At 42.5% G+C, this 21,039-nt stretch overlaps 1 protein-coding gene across 2 annotated transcripts in view; it reads left to right on the forward strand.

The window, feature by feature from the left end:
* The window catches only part of SACK1B (scaffolding CK1 anchoring protein B), a 60,519-nt gene that overhangs the window by 25,751 nt on the left and 13,729 nt on the right, over nt 1-21,039 (forward strand). The window lies entirely within an intron of this gene.

The raw sequence follows: 21,039 nt of genomic DNA on the forward strand, positions 1-21,039 counted from the left end.
ATTGAAAAGTGCTTAGAACCATTGTGCCATATACCGTACATTTATCTAAGGCAGTGTTTCTCAACCTTTTTTTATAAAGTACCCCCCCCCTTTTTTTTTTTAAAAAGTACCCCCTTCTTTTTTAAAAAAAAATTATAAGTACCCCTAGTACTTACAGTTTTCAGACACACAATTTGTTTTCTACCATTGCAACACATTTGTTTAAACAACTTAATCGTACCTGGGCAGGTGATGACATTTTTGGGTGTAAAAAGTACAAAAATAATAAAGCACTGTAAAACTTAAAACAAAATTCAGTTTTCTTCAAATATCAGTTGTGTTGATGTATCCCCCAGAATTCTCTCGAGTGATACTCATACCAATAGTTGAGAACCACTGATCTAAGGAAGTCTGGAAATTGTCCACACTCACTTCTGTGCTTGCATTAAGAGGGATGCCAGAACAGTGAAGAGGTTAGTGTAACTGGTACATACAAAATTGCCTGCAGCTGCAGCCCTTTATGCAGGGGAAATTCCCATTGACTCTAAATTTTGTAGTACTGTACTGTTGTCGGATGGTAGGAGTTTATACATTGTAATACAGATTTAGTCTTGTTTTCCCACCAGAATGTATGATCTACATGGTCACTGGTTTGAAGGAAAAAGTGTGAAGTTGGTAGAAATTGCAGCATAAGGAAAATAGTTTTGATTGTTCTAATTGTGTACAAATTGTTTACTTATGAATGAAGCCAAGATCGCTGGTCTTCAGCAATGAAAGAAAACAGAATCTGCTTATTTAATCATATGAAGATGAACTATCCCAACAGACAAAATCTACTCAGTGAAAATAGTGCTATTAAATAATTAAATTCTATTGGTGTAAACAAGTTATTTAAGATTTATGTATGTGCATCCTCTGGGATTTAATTATAAAAGGCTACCATAAGCAGCTGCCACATTGCATATGCTTAGTTGCAACATGTAAAGATGTAGAAGGTCTATTAATGTGACGTGGAATAATCATTTTAAGGTAATATAATTACTACATATTAAGTTTTACACACTATAAAATACATGTTAGGTTAGGTGTTTTTGTTTTGCATAAGCTATTTCCTGTTTTCAAAAATGTTAAATTTTGAACACAAGCACACAATCCTGCTGGATTATTGTGTGTAATTCCTACTGACATCAGTAGTGCATTGACTGCATATAAACAGCAATATCAGACTGTTGGACAAGAAAGATGTCATTATTAGATAACAGGTGAAGTCTTTTTTTTTGCTCTGTTTCAAAAGCAAAATAGTCCCATCTTTAATATTTACATCCCTAAATTATTGATAGATAGTTATAGCTGTCCAATGCCCTCCTTATTTGTCTTTACTTAGTCATTTCCAAAGGGTGAAATTAGGTCAGATTAAGATTAATAAAAGGACCAATATGATAATCTATTCTGATTTCCTACATAAGACTTTTTTTAAGGTTTTAGGGATACAATAGTGTAGTTGGTTAACCAATTAACTGATAAGCAAAAGCTTATAGGTTAATACTACAGAGTATACATATTTATCTGCCTCCCCACCCCCCCCAGTCAGTAAATTTTTTTGCAGGCTGGCCAGCAGCCTGGGTCAGTCCCAGTTTGTGTGGGGTCCGAGACCTACTCCTGAAGCGACTCTGCATTTAAAGTATATTAGCAGCCGGATGGGCAGGCAGTCGGGCTCAGTTCTGGTTCGCGCTGGGTCCAGGAGATCAGATCCCCCACGTGATCAGGGACTGCTGCCAGCCCTCGCTGTTGCCTTTGTATCAGAGGTAGCAGCATGGGGCAACAGGCAGTTGGTCCGTGAGGGAAGCTGTTTTTTCAACTGGCTCCCCTCGCAGAACAACCCCTTCCTGAATGGTTGAATAACAGATAAGAATTCACAACTATTCAATTAATTGATATTTAACATCCCTAGTCTTAGAAGTACGGTGCCTTCAGTGGATTACATTAGGAATGAATTTCTTCTAATAATATTTATATTATCGGTGGTTGCAAAAGACAAATTAAAAATATATCATGCCAGGCAAACCCATCTAGCATGGTAAACTTTAGTTATTTCAGTATTCTAAGCAGTTGGCCCTCCCAATGCAGTCTTAGATTTAGAAGCTGAGCATATCACAATGTTTTAAGGTATTTATGCTCACAACATCCTGTGAGATATGGAAGCGTTGTCTTCCCTGTTTTATAGATGGGGTACTGAAGCACAGTATGACCTTTGGCTTTTATGTTAACTGATACCATGTATGTACCTAAAGTTAATGATCATTTCCATTTATAAAGCACATCAGCACCAAGAAAAGTGTTATAGCACATCTAGCAACAATTTCTCATTACCTTAAAAATACCCCACCCTTATCAAAATTATAAGTAGGGTGGTTAAACAAACAAAAACAAGCTATACAACAAAACAACAATGGTAGTAATTAAAAAAATCTTTGAAAAAGTAAGTTTGTGTGTGTTTTTAAAAAGTGGACTGAGGTTAAATAAGCCAATTTCAGGAGGGAGCAATTTCCACACCTTCAGAGTTGGCACAGTAAAAGCTTGGTTATCTGTTGATTTCAGGTGCGATGGCAGAACCTATCAGTATCAAGTATAGGAAGTGTATGGGAGAGCAAAAAACCCTCAAGAGGAGGCTCAAGAAGTAGGTCTTCTATATAACTAGTGCCAGTCCCATTCAGAGCTGTATAAATTGATAAGGCTAATTTTAATCTGCTACTTCTTATGCAGCTAATATAAAGGATGCAAAGTAAGCTGAATACAATCACAGTAGCTGAAACCTATGAACAGTCAGGGTCTGGTGTTCTGAGTAAGATGAATTCAGTGGCTTAGGCTCACTAATAACCTAACTTAGAACATATGAATGAGTCTCTTCAATCAAAGGAGACAGGAAGTAGGAGTTAATCATCTTGTAAAAACAATCCCTTTCCAACAATAATATTTTGTCTTCCTATGGCTGAGGACAATACTTACCTTAATAGGTACCAGAAATGAATACTATTTGTCTTGAAACTTTAGCCTGAATAATTGGGATGGGCGGGGGGGGGGGGGGGGGGGGGGAGACAGTGGAAAAGGAGAAACTATTTATTTGTGAAGTTAAATTTTTTTAACACAGTTCAGGGTTTTATTCTGTAGCTGAACCAGGAGTAGAATCTAAACCTCTGTAGATTCACTTAAAAATCTGGCCTCATTTTCCTATAGTCTAGGGCATGGATGGGCAAAAAGTTACAATGTATACATATTGCCAGTCCCATATGGCTATGTCTACACTGGCGCGTTCTCACGCAAAAACTCTTCCAGAAGAGAGTGTCTACACTGGCATGTGCTTTTGCGCAAGAGCATCCATGCCAGTGTAGACGCTCTCTTTCGCAAGAAAGCTCTGATGGCCATTTTAACCATAGGGCTTTCTTGCGCAATAAATTCATGTTGCCTGTCTACACTGGCCTCTTGCAGAAGAACAGTTGCGCAAAAGGGCTTATTCCTGAGCGGGCGTGTCAGAGTTCTGGCGCAAGAAGCCCTGATTACATTACATTAGAACATCAGTTTACTTGTGCAAGAACACGTGGCCAGTGTAGACAGGCAGCAAGTTTTTGCGTAAGAGCGGCCACTTTTGCATGAGATCGTGCCAGTGTAGTAACAGCCTATGTATTTATTTTTAGACCACATAGATTCATAGTTTTTAAAGGTGGGACCATTACGAAAATATAGGCAGGCTAAGGAACATTACTAGTTTGCATAACTGAAGAAGCAAGCAGCAAATGATGAAACAATCTTGTGCACCTTACTCTTGTGAGTTGCTGAAAGACATCAATGAAATTCCATGCCTAGTGAACATAAAAAACACAGTAGTGTTATAAGGATCATTGTCATGCTGTGCTACTTTCTGTGTGATAGGCATGAATGCTCAAAATTCAGCTCACACTAAGACCAAAAGGCCCAGTAAGATCAGAAGATGGAAAAAACCTGATAAAATAAGAAATGCATTCATAAATTTCTTAAGCTGATTCACATTGTTCTTTTTTTTTTTTTTTTTTTTTTTTTAACTTTTCCTCCTTTGACCTCCCATCCCAAGCAACACAGAGCAAACTACAGAAGCTGAGTCTTTGGAAAGAAATGACCATCTTTTCCCACAAAGTCCTTCAATAGGCTTTAAAATTGATTTTTTTTGTTAATCTTTCTGTTAAAATTTATTTACAAAAGGTTATTTACAAAATCTGAATTCTATAAATTAAATGAAATTTTAGCTATTACCTTTTAAAATACCCTTCTCTTCCTTTCACCTTTGATGCCTTTTTGAATTCCATTTGCTATCTCTTAAAATGCTGCTTATTGACCTGATAGCTAGATGGTTTTTCTTTTTCTCATTTGGTGCTGAACAATTGTGGGATTAAACTTTATTTTAGCTCCAGTCTTAAAGAAAAAAATATACTTAAAGACTTATGAAGACTCTTGAATCATTTGTGCATGACATCTCAGTTATACATATGTATTTCAGACAGGATGGATTGATTTAATTCACCAATTTTAATCATGATTTAAATTAGCCAGTACAAAACTTGTGTTGCATCTTTAATTGTTACTTATTTTCCTAAAGGCAGGTTAATTCTCATTGGTTGGCATCACCATTAAAACCTCTTGATTTGCAACTAAATATACTAATATGTGTATCTAATTTACATATTAGGATTTTTTTATTAACCCTGCGGGTACACTTTATCTAGGCCTTATCTATATTGGCAGCAGTTTGTAGGGTACAGACAAATGTAGCAGCTGTAGTCACACTGGTATGTTGTAAGGATGTAAAGGACTAGTTTGACTATCCGATAAGCAAATGCTTATCAGATAGATAGTCAAACTAGTCCTTTACATCCCCACAACAAGGACTACAAACTAGTCCTTTACATCCCTACAACAAGGACTACAAACTAGTCCTTTACATCCCTACAACAAGGACTACAAACTAGTCCTTTACATCCCGACAAGCAAATGCTTATAGGATAATTCACAGGATAGTCGACTAGTCGCTCCCCCCTGCCTTGCTGCCTCTATGAGAAGAAGGGAATACTTCAAAGCGGCACAACCTGTCTGTGAGGGGAAGTTAAGAATAAAGATAGCACACAGTGGCGGTGCCACAAAACTTTTATTTAGCAGTGTACAGCTACACTATACAGTAACATCTTACTAAGTGGAAAGTCTGAGTGAGTAGCCTTTGCTGTCAATGAGAGTTTTAGGATTGAAAAAATAGTTTGTTGGAGCAAAGAAAACTGAAGGGGTACATTGTAACAACTTTTACTTACTTGACAATTTATCCAGAGGAGGGCAGCAAATTGCTCTCCTTATTCAGTAAGGGCGGGATAAGAAGTAGTGGGCTTAAATTGCCGCAAGGGAAATTTAGGTTGAGGAACCTACAGTCTGGATGCAGTTCATCTGGGTTGGCTGCTGGTGAGCCACCAGATGGTTTGTTTACCTTAGTGTCCACAGGCATGGTCGCTCACAGCTCTTAGTGGCTACAGTTCGCCATTCATAGCTGATGGGAGCTTCCAATCCTACATTTCTGTGATTACCATGATGACACCAGTAATTGGCTGCCCTGATCAGTCACATTGATTTCTTAACTGAACTGGAAAACTATAAATTGTAATTTTTTTAGGTATATATGAAGCCAGTTGGAATTTTGCCTGAATAAAGTTTGAACAAAAATTGAGGAAACCAGCAGCACATCAGATTGTTTATGCTGCAAAATAGTTTTAAAGTCCATTGACTTGTAACTAACACACAGTTACAGTGCAATAATTTCAAACCCTGTAAATGAAAGTGCTTTTGATTTAAACTGATATTCAAGCTGCAAGTTAGTTCAATGGAACAGAACTATAGGTGTATCCACAAGGGTTGAACTTAGTGACATCATAGTTGGGTAGGGTCCACAATAGTAAGTAAAAGATCAGCTACTAAGTATAAGAAGGATTGTGCCTTAATGCATAATATAAAGGGAGGCTATTTTTAAAAAGCAGTTGTAGCTTTTGTTAAGTGAACTAGGTAATTTTAATACTAACTATAAGTAGTAGTGATAACTACTAACTCTTTTGCTTATGATCCTTAATGTCAGCATGGGAGAATTCATTTTTCTATTTTTAAACCCACTTAAGCATCAAACTCAAATGTAATCGGATTGCCATTCTGTTTAGGAGAGATGTTATAAGAGGTAACAAAGGAGATGGAAAGAAAAAAACTGATCAATAAAAGGGAAGACTGAAAACCAAGTACACAAATATTCTGCAAGGAGAAAGGTGGGGTTTTTTTGCGGGGGGAGGAGGGGTTAGGGAGAGATGGAGAAAAATATCTAATAAAATAAATACAGTATATCATATGAAAGCAAATGACTTTTGGGGTTTCATAGATTCATAGACTTTAAGGTCAGAAGGGACCATTATGATCATCTAGTCTGACCCCCTGCACAGTGCAGGCCACAGAATCTCAACCACCCCTCTTAGAATAATCCTGTCACCTATATCAAAGATATTGAAGCATTCAAATACTTTGAAGGACCCAACATGCAGAGAGTCCTTCAGCTGTGATCTGTGCCCAATGCTACAGAGGAAGGCGAAAAACCTCCAGGGCCTCTGCCAATCTACCCTGGAGGAAAATTCCTTCCCGACCCCAAATATGGCGATCAGCTAAACCCTGAGCATGTGGGCAAGACTCACCAGCCAGACACCCAGAAAGTTCCCTATAGCAACTCCTATCATCCCTCCATTGACCTATTTCCAACTGATAATGAATGGTCAATTAGTTACCAAGATCATGTTATTTCATCCAACCATCCCCTTATCATAGAATCATAGAACTGGAAGAGACCCCAGAAGGTCGTCAAGTCCAGCCCCCCGCTCTAGGCAGGACCAATCCCATCTAAATCAACCCGGCCAGGGCTTTGTCAAGCCGAGACTTAAATACCTCTAGGGATGGAGACTCCACTACTTCCCTAGGTAACCCATTCCAATGCTTCACTACCCTTCTAGTAAAATAGTTTTTCCTAATATCCAATCTGGACCTCTCCCACCACAACTTGAGACCATTGCTCCTTGTTCTGCCATCTGTCACTACTGAGAACAGCCTCTCTCCATCCTCTTTGGAACCTCCCTTCAGGAAGTTGAAGGCTGCTATCAAATCCCCCCTCACTCTTCGCTTCTGCAGACTAAACACACCCAAGTCCCTCAGCCTCTCCTCGTAGGTCATATGCTCCAGCCCCCTAATCATTTTGGTTGCCCTCCGCTGGACCCTCTCCAATGCTTCCGCATCCTTTTTGTAGTGGGGGGCCCAGAACCGGACACAATATTCCAGATGTGGCCTCACCAAAGCCGAATAAAGGGGAATAATGACATCTCTGGATCTGCTGGCAATGCTCCTCTTAATGCATCCTAATATGCCATTAGCCTTCTTGGCTACAAGGGCACACTGTTGACTCATATCTAGCTTCTCATCCACTGTAACCCCCAGGTCCTTTTCTGCAGAACTACAACTTAACTGGTTGGTCCCCAGCCTGTAACTATGCTTGGGATTCTTCCGTCCCAAGTGCAGGACTCTACACTTGTCTTTGTTGAATCTCATGAGATTTCTAGTGGCCCAATCCTCCAATTTGTCTAAGTCACTCTGGATCCTATCTCTGCCCTTAAGCGTATCTACCTCTCCCCCCAGCTTAGTGTCATCTGCAAACTTGCTGAGGGTGCAATCTATCCCCTCATCCAGGTCATTAATAAAGATATTGAACAAAACCGGTCCTAGAACCAAACCTTGGGGCACTCCACTAGAAACCGACCGCCATCCTGACATCGAACCGTTGATCACTACCCACTGGGCCCGGCCTTCTAGCCATCTTTCTATCCATCTTACCGTCCATTTATCCAATCCACATTCCCTTAACTTGCTGGCAAGAATATTGTGGGAGACCGTATCAAAAGCCTTGCTAAAGTCAAGGTATATAACATCCACTGACTTTCCCATGTCCACCGAGCCAGTTACCTCATCATAGAAGCTAATCAGATTGGTTAGGCATGACTTGCCCTTTGTGAATCCATGCTGACTATTCCTGATCACTTTCCTCTCATCCAAGTGTCTCAAAATGGATTCCTTTAGGATCCCTTCCATGATTTTTCCGGGAACCGAGGTAAGACTGACCGGCCTATAGTTCCCTGGATCGTCCTTCTTCCCTTTTTTGAAGATGGGCACTACATTTGCCTTTTTCCAATTATCCGGGATTTCTCCCGATCTCCACGACTTTTCAAAGATAATGGCCAAAGGCTCCTCAATGACATTTGCCAACTCCCTCAGTACCCTCGGGTGCATTAAGTCCGGACCCATGGATTTGTGTACGTTTAGCTTTTCTAAATAGTTCCTAACCTGTTCTTTACCCATCAAGGGCTGTCCATCTTCTTCCCATCTTGCGTCACTTAACACAGAAGTCCAGGAGCCGACCTTGTCCGTGAATACAGAGGCAAAGAAAGCATTGAGTACTTCAGCTTTCCCCACATCCTCTGTCACTAGGTTACCTCCTTCATCCATTAGGGACTGCACACCCTCTCTGATCACCTTCTTCTTGTTGACATGCCTGTAGAAACCTTTCTTGTTATCCTTCACATCCTTAGCCAGTCGTAACTCCATTTGCGCTTTCGCCTTCCTGATAACCCCCCGGCATTCTCGAACTATACATTTAAAGTCCTCCCTAGTCATTTGTCCAAGTTTCCACTTTCTGTAAGCTTCCTTTTTGTGCTTAAGTTCACCAAGGATTTCCCCTGTAAGCCAATCCGGTCTCCTACCATGTTTGCCTCTCTTGCTACGCGTCGGGATGGTTTCTTTCTGTGCCTTCAATAAGGCTTCTTTAAAATACTGCCAGCTGTCCTGGACTCCTTTCCCCTTCATGTTAACATCCCAGGGGATTCTTTCCATCAGATCTCTGAGGGAGTCAAAATCTGCTTTTTTGAAGTCCAAGGTGTGTATTTTACTACTCTCTTTCCTTCCTTTGGTCAGGATCCTGAAATCTACCATCTCATGATCACTGCTTCCCAGGTTGTCACCCACCTCTACGTCCCCTATTAGTTCCTCCCTGTTGTTCTTTTATCTCTGCTATAAGCACAAGCATTTCTTTAACTAGAAGAACGTTATATAAAAATCTCAATTTTCCTTAAAGATAAAACATGGATTTATACTGGAGAAAAGAAGTTTCCCAATTGCAGTGGTGTTACAAATTCTTTGAATTCTAAACTTTAAAGTACTGCTGTATTTAAGTGCTTAAATTTTGTTGTAAAATGTGCAAAGCAGATATAAAAAGAGGTAAAACAGCTAATCCATTAAAAAGAGTTGAGTGCTTTACCGCTGTCTTCTGTACATTAAAGCATGCAGAAAGTAAGATCTACATTTAGCTTAAAAATCAACAGTTGGGAAATTTTATGGACTGTGTATAAGCAAGAGCTGCTACAGGTGTCATATTGCACTCATTTTCTAAAAGCCACATGGAGAGGGTCAAAACTGGCCACTTTAGCACAGGATGAGCATTGATGCAATATGGAAAAGGGAAAATATGAATTTTAAAAGATGCAGAGGACTTCATGCCATAAAATCAGGTTGCTCTTAGCATAGGCATAGACGCTGTTGGAGCTTAGGGGCTGGAGCGCTGACAGGGAAAAATTAGTGGGCATGGAGCACCCACAGGCACCAACCTCCCATCCCTCCCCTACCGCCTATGCCTCTTACAGGACAGAGGCTCCACACTTACCATCCCTTCCTAGTGTTTTCGGACTGCCACAGATCAGATGATTCAAACTGAGGATGGAGTAGGAGGGCTGGGGAATGGGAGATATCTGGGGGAGGAGATGGGGAAGAGGGAGGGCTTTGGTGGAGAAGGGGCAGAGGTTGGGGAGAAGGTGTAGAGTGGGGGCAAGACCTGGAGGGGGTGATGGAGATTCCACATTCTCCTTTGGAACCTTATACCAGAGTTTAATTACTCTTACAATTAGAATTTTTTTTCATAATATCCAACCCAAATATCCTTTATATCTTTCAGTTGACATGGGAAAACAATTGATCACCATCCCCATTATAACAGCCCTTAATGTATTTGAAGACTGACTAGGTTTCCCCATATTTTTTTAAAAAGACTGACTAGCCAATTTTGTGTAACATTTACTCATAGGTCAGGTTTTCCAATATTTTATTACTTTATTGCTCTCCTTTGAGCTCTCTCTGCAATTTGTCCACATCTTTCATAAAGACTGGTGACCAGATTGGTCCACTTGAGACCTCCCCATTGTTAAGTTGAATAGGACAGTTGCCTCCTATGTCTTAAGTAAGGCCCCCCTGTTAATGCATACCAGATTGCATTATTTTCTGCAAATGCATCACTTTATTGACTTAGATTCAATTTATGATCAACTATAACCACCAGATCAATTTCAGCAATTCCACCACATAGCCCATTTATTAGTTGTGCATTTGATTTTTCCTCCTGTCAGCCGACGGTCAGGGCAGTGTGTGGTGTGTGTGTGTGTACTATACGCCTAGGACTTTAACTGCTGAGACCGGGGTCCCTTGCAGTGGGCAGCCTGGAAGAGGCTGAAAGGCGCCCCAATAAGTGTACAGGGAGAGCTTATTACGCTTCAGATTTCAGCTGCTAGAATTTCATAATTCCTTCGCAGCGGGCAGCCTCGGGGAGACTGAGAAGCGCCCCAACTGAATTTTGCCACCTGGGTGTGACACAAATCCAAACGCCCAAGCTCTTCCTATACTATGTGTGTACTATACGCCTAAGACTTTAACTGCTGAGACCGGGGGTCCCTTGCAGTGGGCAGCCTGGAAGAGGCTGAAAGGCGCCCCAATAAGTGTACAGGGAGAGCTTATTACGCTTCAGATTTCAGCTGCTAGAATTTCATAATTCCTTCGCAGCGGGCAGCCTCGGGGAGACTGAGAAGCGCCCCAACTGAATTTTGCCACCTGGGTGTGACACAAATCCAAACACCCAGGCTCTCCCTGTATCTGTCCCTTTATGACCGGCTGAAGTTCTTTTAAATTGTGCTTGGTTCTATTACAGCAATTGAAGGAGTCAGGTTAAAGCTTAAACAGTTACAGGTTTATTTGAGGAAGCTTATAAATCATGTGGTTGCAATGGCTATTGTTCTATTTCTTAACTGCTGGCAAATAGATAGATAGATAGATAGATAGATAGATAGATAGATAGATAGATAGATAGATAGATAGATAGATAGATAGATAGATAGATAGATAGATCTTAAAAAAATGGTTACAAGGAAAATAAAGATAGGAAATAGAAAATAATGGTACCAAATGACAGCTTAATCTTTAAAGAGCTCTATTCTATGCATGCACTAAAACAAAAGGACACATACAGGTACAATTTTTACCCCTTTCTGCGTCACTCGGTCCCAGCGTGTCAGGCCAGGATCGGTCCCTCAATTCCTCGGAAAGACGAAAATACGAGGTGGGCGTCCCCGTGGACCTCGGGAGGTCAAACACCTAACCCGACCAGCAGGTAAATGGTAGTTTGACACTCAAAGTGAGTGTGTGCTGGGCCCAACTTATATACCCAGTGGGTCACGTATTTTCTCTTTCTTATCTGTAATGCCAATTGATGCTGGTCTGTCTGCTGTGAGACCAATTCTTACAAGGAAGTTGTGAACTTAATTTACACTTGTAAGAGAGAATTGAGATGATTAAATTTTGAAGTACTGGACATTGTTTTCTCAGTGGGAAATTCCTCTTCCTGGGACTGTGTGTTCGAATCAACATAGGTGCCAGCCGACACTTCTTGCAGCCTCGAGCTTAGCTTATTTCCTTAATCGTTACTCAGAGTCAGAAGCTTGCATATCCTGGTCAAAGCAGATCAAAGCTTAATGGCTATGCTGATCTTCTTATTGTTCCTTCTCTGCTCTGTATACAGACAGACGTCTCAGAGGGCAAGCAAGATTGTTTGAGAAAGGGGTGGGCTGCCTGGCTGCACCTCCCTAATACTTTACATTTGCCTTTATGGAATTTCAGTGACTTGATTTCTGACCAATTCTTCAATTTGTGAGGATTATTTTGAATTCTAATCCTGCCCTCCAAAGTGTTGCAAAAATTTAGAACTATGATATTAGTTCAGCAAGGTACATAAGCACATGACTATCTTCAAGTACAAGAGCTAAAAGCCATGTTGACTTCAGTGTTCCCATTAATATGCTGAAAGTTAGACATTCCATTTCAAGTTGAAATAACCCCACTCTGAGAACACATACATGCTTAACTTCCCAGTTTGAAATCAATAGGGACAACTCACAGGAGTAAAGTTGAACAGATGCATAAATATTTCCAGGACTGGGACCTATATTATAGTAATACAGTAAAATTCTTTTTTTATTTTAATAATATATCTTTCACTGAAATCAGCTTTTGAAAAATAACATTAACAGGGAATATGTAATTTTAACTAAAATACCAAACTGAAATCTGAAAGGTTAATGACAAGTTGTTCAAAAAGAGAATTGTAAGAGAGAAACACCTGCTAATTTTAATCTAAATGCTAACTGATCAACAAGAGGTGTGTACTGAAGAGAAGAAGGAACAAATGCCAAGAGGTTCAATCTTTTTAGCCAAAAAGCATATAATGGACTAAAAATCCAATCCCTATGAACTTTTGTTTCAGCTTTTAGGATTGCTTGTTTGTTAGTTTCTCTAATACCATAGCAGCTTCAAAATTGAAATTTGGTAAGAGATTGGTGCATAGCATGCTGTAATTGTTGTTAATTCTTTGAAGAAATTATCAAAAAGTATAGTGTGTATATACTTAAATATTCACTTGAACAGCTTGTAAATTAAAATACAATTTTTTATGTATAAAAATACAAATTTAAAATAAAATGTAAGGTTCTCAAAACACTGACTTGGGCACCCTATATATTTTGGTATACTTTTAACAACATTAATATATTTTAGTGGGAGCTGGTAACAATCTGCTACTCCAGTGGTCCCCAACCTTTTGAGGTTGTCGGGCACCAGGGGGCGTGGCCGTTCGCCCGCCAGGGGGCGTGGCCGTTCGCCCGCCAGGGGGTGGGGACACTTGCGTGCCTGGGGGTGGCCCCCCATAGCCGCATGCCCGGGGGCGGCCTCTCCCATAGCTGTATGCTTAGGGCCGGGGGGCCCCCCCATAGCCACGCACCCGGGGCCTCCGCTCCCCCCCCAAGCGCCACGCGCCTGGGGCCGGGCCTGGCGCTTCCTCCCCTCCCCCCCGCAAGCGCCGCGCACCCGGGGCTGGCGCTTCCCCCCCTCCCCTCCTCGCAAGCGCCACGCGCCCAGGGCCGGCACTTCCCCTCCCCCCCCGCAAGCACCACGTGCCCGGGGCTGGGGCCCCCCCATAGCCACGCGCCCGGGGCCACCGCTCCCCCCTCCCCCACAAGCACCGCGCGCCCGGGGCCGACACTCCCCGCAAGCGCCGCGCCATGTGGCCGGGGCCAGGCCCGCCCCGAGCACCTGGCGGGCGCATGCAAATGCCCACGCGGGCACCATGGCGCCTGCGGGCACCATGTTGGGGACCACGGTGCTACTCAGTTTTAGTTGTTTGTAGGAAAACTTTTGCAACCTGCCAAAACAGCAACTGAATCAAAACATTCTAAGAAACTGAAACTTCTGCTGTCACTAAAACAGTAGCAAATGCATATGCTGCTTTAAGAATATCTAGGAGCTATGGTGATCTACTGTAGCACTTGTGGTGAGGGTCTGAGCTTCCTTCTAACTTCATCACCTGAACCTAGTGTAAGTGGGGGAATGGTCCCGCTATTGTGGGAAACTTTCCTGGCTTCTAAGCTACCCCGGTGAAATGGACCAGCAAAAGGATCTGAGTCCCCGCTCCCACTTCCTTTACTCCATGGCGTCCCTGATCCTGAGGGCTCCCCTTCCATTCTCCTGAGTATCAGAGTCCTCGAAACCCCAACAAGGCCCAGGTTTCCTGGGGCTTAATCCCCAACCTTGTAGTCACTTGGGGCAGGGGATAGGGTCTCCCCACTCTGGAGTGCTCTCTTCACACTGCATGCTTTCTTGGCCCAGTGATCATTTCATAAAGTTCAAAGCAAATACAATGTATTAAACTTCAACTGGTTAAAGAGAAAAGAATAAGAAAAAAATGAGAATGGTTAAATGAGAACACACAGCCCTGCTCTGTAGCATGGGATCATCTGAACAGCAGTCTGCAGAGTGTAAGGACAGTTCACAGTGTTCCTTATAGGTCCCTTATAGTTCCTGGCTGTGCTGCAGGGGGGCTGCAGGCTGGACACACTTGCTCTGGCAGTGACCACATGGCCTCAGGCTCTAGGTGGCAGGACCCCTCTCCCAGTCTGGCCTGCAGGGCCTCTTGGCTGGTGGTGTGTCTCTGCCCAGAGCCTCTCCCCCCACTTTGCTGGTCCCAGCAGCTCACCACATCCAGCTGCAGGCTGTGCTGCTTTGCCAGTCTCCAGCTCCTTGTGTTGTTTCTCTGTCCCCTTTGGCTCTCTGATCACTGCCAGTCTGCTCCTCAACACAGGGCCTGCGCTCCTTGGGCTGTGTGTGCCTGGCTCTGTTGCTGCAGGACTGCCTCTCCACACAGCTTTCACTCCTTGGGCTGTGTGTGCCTTGCTCTGTTGCTGCAGGACTGCCTCTCCACACAGCTTGCACTCCTTGGGCTGTGTGTGCCTTGCTCTGTTGCTGCAGGACTGCCTCTCCACACAGCTTGCACTCCTTGGGCTCTCTCTTCTCCCAGAGACCCAGAAAATTCACAGCTCACAGGTAGGACGGGACCTGGCCTCTTACTTTCCTCACTGGCCTGTCCAACCTGTCAATCAGGCCAAGCTGGAGTGTTGGATGCTTTCCATTGTCTCTGGCGTCTGTCAGTCTCATGGACCCTTCCTCTTTTGATACTGGGAGCTGGTGAACCAAAAACTCCCACAGAGTTATAGGGTACGTCTAGACTACCGCGTTTTGTCGACGGAAGTTTTGTCGACAGATACTGTCGACTAAACTTCCGTCGACAATTTGCGTCCAGACACATGGAGTTCTGTCAACAAAGCAAGCCGCTTTGTCGACAGAACTCCGTAGTCTGGACGCAGTGTTACAGGCAATAACACCTTCTGTCGACAGAGTTCTGTCGACAGAAAGTGTTATGCCTCGTAAAATGAGGTATACCAGGGTCGACAAAACCGCGGAGTTCTGTCGACGTTATGTCGACAGAACTCCGCGGTAGTGTAGACACTGGTATTGTTTTGTCGACAAAAGTGGACTTTTGTCGACAAAACTAGGTAGTCTAGACACACCCTTAGTAAGGGGCTAACAGTCCCCTTACACTAGCATAGGACCTCAGCATCCCATCTACCCTTCTGAAACTGCCACGTGGGATAGGAGTTTCCTTGACTCCTGGGGGCAAAGATACTCGTGCCAGACTTTTCTTGACCATCCTCCACACTGAGCACATGGTCCCAGTGGCCCATGTTCCCTCTGGAATAGCAGCCTATCTGTGCTGTACATTTGTGTGGGTAGTCCTGTACCTCCAACAGCAGCATTTTGCTGTGGTGCCAAAAGCTAAGGTTCAGACCTTGCTGAGGATTCAGAATGGATGGGGGGTGGGCAGGGGAGGCTGTTATAATTGGACATAATACATTTGTTTTTTATTTTTTCCTAAAAAAATACATAAACATCCTACTACATTGAGATAATTTTATTTAGCTTGCACAGTCAAGCACTCAAAATTTAGGAAATATATTTACTATTGCCTATGCAACCTTAATTTGGCCCTCTTGCCACTTGTGCATTAGGATATTCTTTAATTGCATAATCACATTCTTTCTGTAAGACCTGTGCCTCATCAGTTCATAGGAAGGACATTGCCCTAGATCCAGGAGCATGGATCAGAGCCCCTTCCCCTTGCCCAAGGGCAATTTCTAGCAATAAGGCACTCCAGGCTTGGCATTAATAGGCATTACCTCAAAATGCACAGTCTAATAGGCACCCATGCAGTACCCGATAGCGCGCATATACACACTGGCATGGGTTATTGCTATAATATATTGCACACAGTATTTGGTGACCTACTTCCACCCTGACTTGATTAGCTTCATTAACACAAGCTACTTCTTTATATATTCCCCTACTTCTGTAACTTCCATTCCAATTTATTCCAAAGTGGGTTTTTCTCACAAGTTTGATCCTCTAATGAATCTGTTAGTCCTTACGGTGACACAGGATTCCTCATTTTTAAATGGAAGTGTATATTATTTTTATTATTTCCCATATTCAAATCATTACCAAAGAAATACATTTTGGTTTTTAATGGAGAGAGCTGTGAATCATTTATTAATATATTCTGGTACTTTTATCATACTGAGAGTTTCTGTCCAGTGGTGCAGGCGGACTCCAACAGTTAGCCCCATGTGGGAATGACAGCTTGCGCTATCAACCCTGGGGGGGGGGGGGACACACACTGCATTGTCCTAACTATATCAATGTTTGCACTACATCTCTTGTGGAGGTGCAGTACAGAGATGGGCAAGATATGGCTCTTGGGCCAAATCTGGTCCACCCAAGCCATTTGATACTGTCTGCAGCCCACCCTACTGCTCCCCCACCCCCAGAGTAATCGAGACCTAGGTCTGGGGGATTGCACGAAGTCAATTGCTGTTCAAAGCGTCTGGTAGCTTCCTCCCCTCTCTAGGGGCATGTGGGCCTAGAGTAAACCTCATCTTTCTACCTGATGCCTGCCTCTTCTGCCTGAGGCCCCACCCTTCCGGGTATGGAGCTGGCTTACAACCATCTATCAGAATTTATAATGTGGACCCCCTGCAAAAATTAATGCCCCCCCCCACGTTAGTAGGTTGGTGTAGTGGGTGACATACATAAGCAGAAGCAACATTATAGTGTAGACACTTATGAAGTTAGGTTGATGTGTTGTGTAGAACAGACCTCAGTTTTAAATGTATTCAGTGACCAGAAGTTTGCTTTACAATGATGTATTTCATTTCCTAAAACCAAAGCACTATTCAGTGAAAATGTTTTTCATTATCATTCCAAACTTGTTTCAATGTATGTAATTTTTTAAAGTAATGTGACGTTTAACTCATGTACTGTGAGCCTAATTCCACTTTGTTTCTTTCACTTGTGTAAATATAGATTATAATACATGAGTCTGATAATACCTTCTGTAAAGTCAATGATAGTATTAATTTAAATGGGAACAATTATGAGACTATTGACTTCAGTGGAATTATAAGTCGATAATGATTTAACTGAGAGTCATTTTGACCTTACCTATTGAAAACCAATACACCAATTAAAAATACAGAAGACAGTAGCAAATGTGTGGGAGTGGGTAAATTTGTATACCTAATCTATAACAATTACAAGCTTCTTAATTTGAGTACTAACTGAGGAACTACATAAATGATAGCAATAAATGTCTGAGTCCATGAGAGCAGTTACATTATCTTATTTAAGCAATTTTGCTTACCCAGCCAACTGCCTTCCTCCCCTGACAGTGAAAAATGCTTAGTTGTTTCACTTCAAGGTCACCTTTTATTGTTGTGTGATAACAATTTTGAAAAGTGTGTAAAGATTTCAGGTGGAGTAATAAGCTTCTGGCTGTGTTTGGCTGGAAAGTACCATTTAAATCATTCAGTATCAGTTGTTAAATTTGAATAACCTTTGAACATCTTACAAAATGAATATAACTCTTTGTTTTAGAAGAGACTTCTCTTTTCAAGGATTATAAAGTTTATCAGAAGTTACAATGACCGTTTATAGGTAAACACTGCAGTATACTTTTAAGTACTACTCAGATTATGGAGAAGTTCTTTACAGCAGTATATGTATCAGTTAACACAAAATAACATTATTCTGTACAGCATTTGTGCAACAGAAAATGTCATGATTTGCTAGAGCTCACTGTTTTGAGACTTCTTGCCACTTGCTTCACTACTATTAGCACAGATTCTGCAGACGAGATTTGTGGCAGGGCTCCTGCCTTGCCTCGGGGTTCTTCATTTCTATACAAATATTTGCCTTATTGGCTCTCTATGGCCACTCACCGTTTACTGCAGGCGAGGTCACAGCCTGCTGAGCCATCTGCATCATAGGTCAAACAAGTTTTGGGTGAATCCTCTGTAGTCCCAAACTCCCCCTTCAAGGGTGGCCTCTGTAGTGGTGCAAGGAGGGTTGGTGGGAACCCAGGCCCACCCTCTGCTTTAGGTTCCAGCCCAGGGACCCCTAATGGCAGCAGGTTTTCCCTGAGCCACTTCCCCAACCAACTCTTCCCAGTACCTGACCATGTTCTTTCACTTTTCCACAACACAGTTCTTCAGTTTCAGTCCCAGTCCTTGGCCCTCCCTGAGAGGGTTGCCAGATACTTTCACAAAAAATCCCAAACATTGCGGGGGAAAAAATGGGTTGAGCAAAAATAAAATGGGGGATAGGGCCAAAGTTGTTGAGCAAAAGAAAGGGGGGGGGGAATCACTCTGCCTTTAAATCCCCTCTAGGGTTGCCAGGTGGTTTCAGAAAAAATACTGAACAAAAAAAAATAAGTACCCCGAGAGTATTAAGCAAAAAAACAAACAAACAAACAAAACCCAAACAAAACCAAAAAAACCCACAGTGTGGCCCCTTTAAGAAATGCATGATGAGGCTTTTTGTCCCTAACAGGCTGCCAACAGCCACACGCCATCTTGCTTCCCTGCGCCAGGCTGCACAGCTCCCCTGCAGAACCCAGTAAGCACTAGGGTTGCCAGGCTTCCTCCGTAATGAGCTGGACAGCCCAAGATTTTCACCTCCTGGACAGGAAAAAATCAGAAAGTACCAGACATTTTAGGTGTCCGGTATTTTCTGAATTTTTTTACCAGACAGAAGGCGAAAATAACAAACTGTCCAATTCAATACCGGACACCTGGCAACCCTATCCCACACGCTCCTCGCATTTTACATATTTATTATTTTCTGGGTTTTTTTTACCAGACAGAGCCACAAATACCAGACTGTCCAGGCGAAAACCGGACACCTGGCAACCCTACTCCCTGAATGGAAGCCTCTCAAATTAGCCCCAGCAGGTTCTTAATGGGCTGCTGCTTCTGGCAAGCTCTTAATAGGCCCCAGGATCTTCCTTATCCTGCTGTAGCAGCCCTTGCCCTGGTTACTCAAAGAACGGAAAACTGTTTACCCAGAGGCCAGCATATCTACCTTCTATATTAATTGTTGCACACTCCATATGTGGCCCCACAAGTTGCAGAACCTCTTTGTCAATCTCCTCCAGGCTATGACCAAAGCATCCATTTATAAGACCATGGAGTAGAGGTTGGCTGAGGGAGAGACCTGCCGTACTTCTGTTCCTGCGTCCGTTCATGTACCTGGGCAGAGTTCCACTGGACGGCATCCGCTGGCTCTCTTAATGCCTTTGAGGGGCAATGAGACGCTTTCCCATCCAGTTACCTTGTGTTAGCCCTTTGACCTTCACACCCATCCCTGTTTTTTCTTTCTTTGTCCCCCTGGAGTTAGTTGGTGTTTAGAGCTCCGTGGATACTCCCTATAGGTTAGGAGAGGGTCCTTTAAATGTGGGTAGGCTCATGCCCACCCACCTCATGGACCCCAATGGGATCTGACTATGGTCGCCAACTAGTCTGTGTGGGTATGTCTACACTACCACCCTAGTTCGAACTAGGGTGGTTAATGTAAGCAACCGGAGTTGCAAATGAAGCCCAGGATTTGAATTTCACGGGCTTCCTTTGCATATTGCATATTGCCTGCGGCTACACACGGCATGAACTAGGTAGTTCGGATTAGGCTTCCTATTCCGAATTACCGTTACTCCTCGTGGAATGAGGTGTACCGGTAGTTGGGAATAGGAAGCCTAATCTGAACTACCTAGTTCGTGCTGCGTGTAGCCTTGGGCACAGAGTCCGAACTAGCAGACATTTAAAAATGGCGGCGCCCGGCAATATGCAAATGAAGCCCGGGAAATTCAAATCGCGGGCTTCAATTGCAACTCCGGTTGCCTACATTAACCACCCTAGTTCGAACTAGGGTGGTAGTGTAGACATACCCTGTCTGTCACAGCTTTTATAAACAATTTTAAACACAACATAAATGCAATATTTTGAAGCTGATGCAGAATATAAGTACAGCTGCTAATGCTATCAACTAGAGCTTTAAACAAATTAACATATGTAATTAAATGTTAATCCTCTGTGTTTATGTCAAGACTTGACCTCTAATTAAATAACAAAACTGCACCTCTTTTCTCCACTTTCTCAAATCAGTGCTGTCTTCCACTGTGCAGTGCAAACAGGACACATGCGTGCAAAGAACCAAAAGTGCAAGGGATGTTAATAGATTTGAAACCAGAAAAAAAATTATGTAATGATCTCAGAATACAATTGTAAGCAGGGAATCATCATCAAGCAGGTGTGTTTCTTGTGGAGTGGCTCAGGGATTGATTCCTGATCCTATTGTAGCTAACATTTTTATCAGTGACCTGCAAAAAGAAAAAAATCCAAAATCGTCTCTGATAGTTTGCAGATAACACAAAAACTGGAGGAGTGGTAAATCACTAAGAGGTGAGATCACTGGGATAAAGAAATGTAGTTTACTTGGTAAGCAAACAATATGCATTTTAATGTATTCAAATTTAACAACCAAATGTAAATGTATACATATAGGACCAAAGAAAATAGGCCATACTTAGAGGATGGAATACTCTGTCCAGAATAGCAGTGATTCTGAAAAAAATTTAGGGGTTGTGGCAGATAATTAATCAAACATCAGCTCCCAGTCAACCTGTGGTCAAAAAGGCTAATATGGTCCTAGGTGGATTTTGATAAACCAAAGAGGCATGAAAATGATTAAAGGATTAGAAAGATGATTTATAGTGACAGATTCAAGGAATTCAATCAGTTTATCTTAGGAAGGAGTCTTGATCACCGTCTATAATAGGGATGTAAGCAACTAGACGATTATCTGATAAGCAAAAGCTTATTGCATAGTGGA

The sequence above is a fragment of the Pelodiscus sinensis genome, chromosome 3 (genome assembly GCF_052426305.1).
Source record: "Pelodiscus sinensis isolate ZL-2025 chromosome 3, ASM5242630v1, whole genome shotgun sequence".
NCBI lineage: Eukaryota > Metazoa > Chordata > Testudines > Trionychidae > Pelodiscus > Pelodiscus sinensis.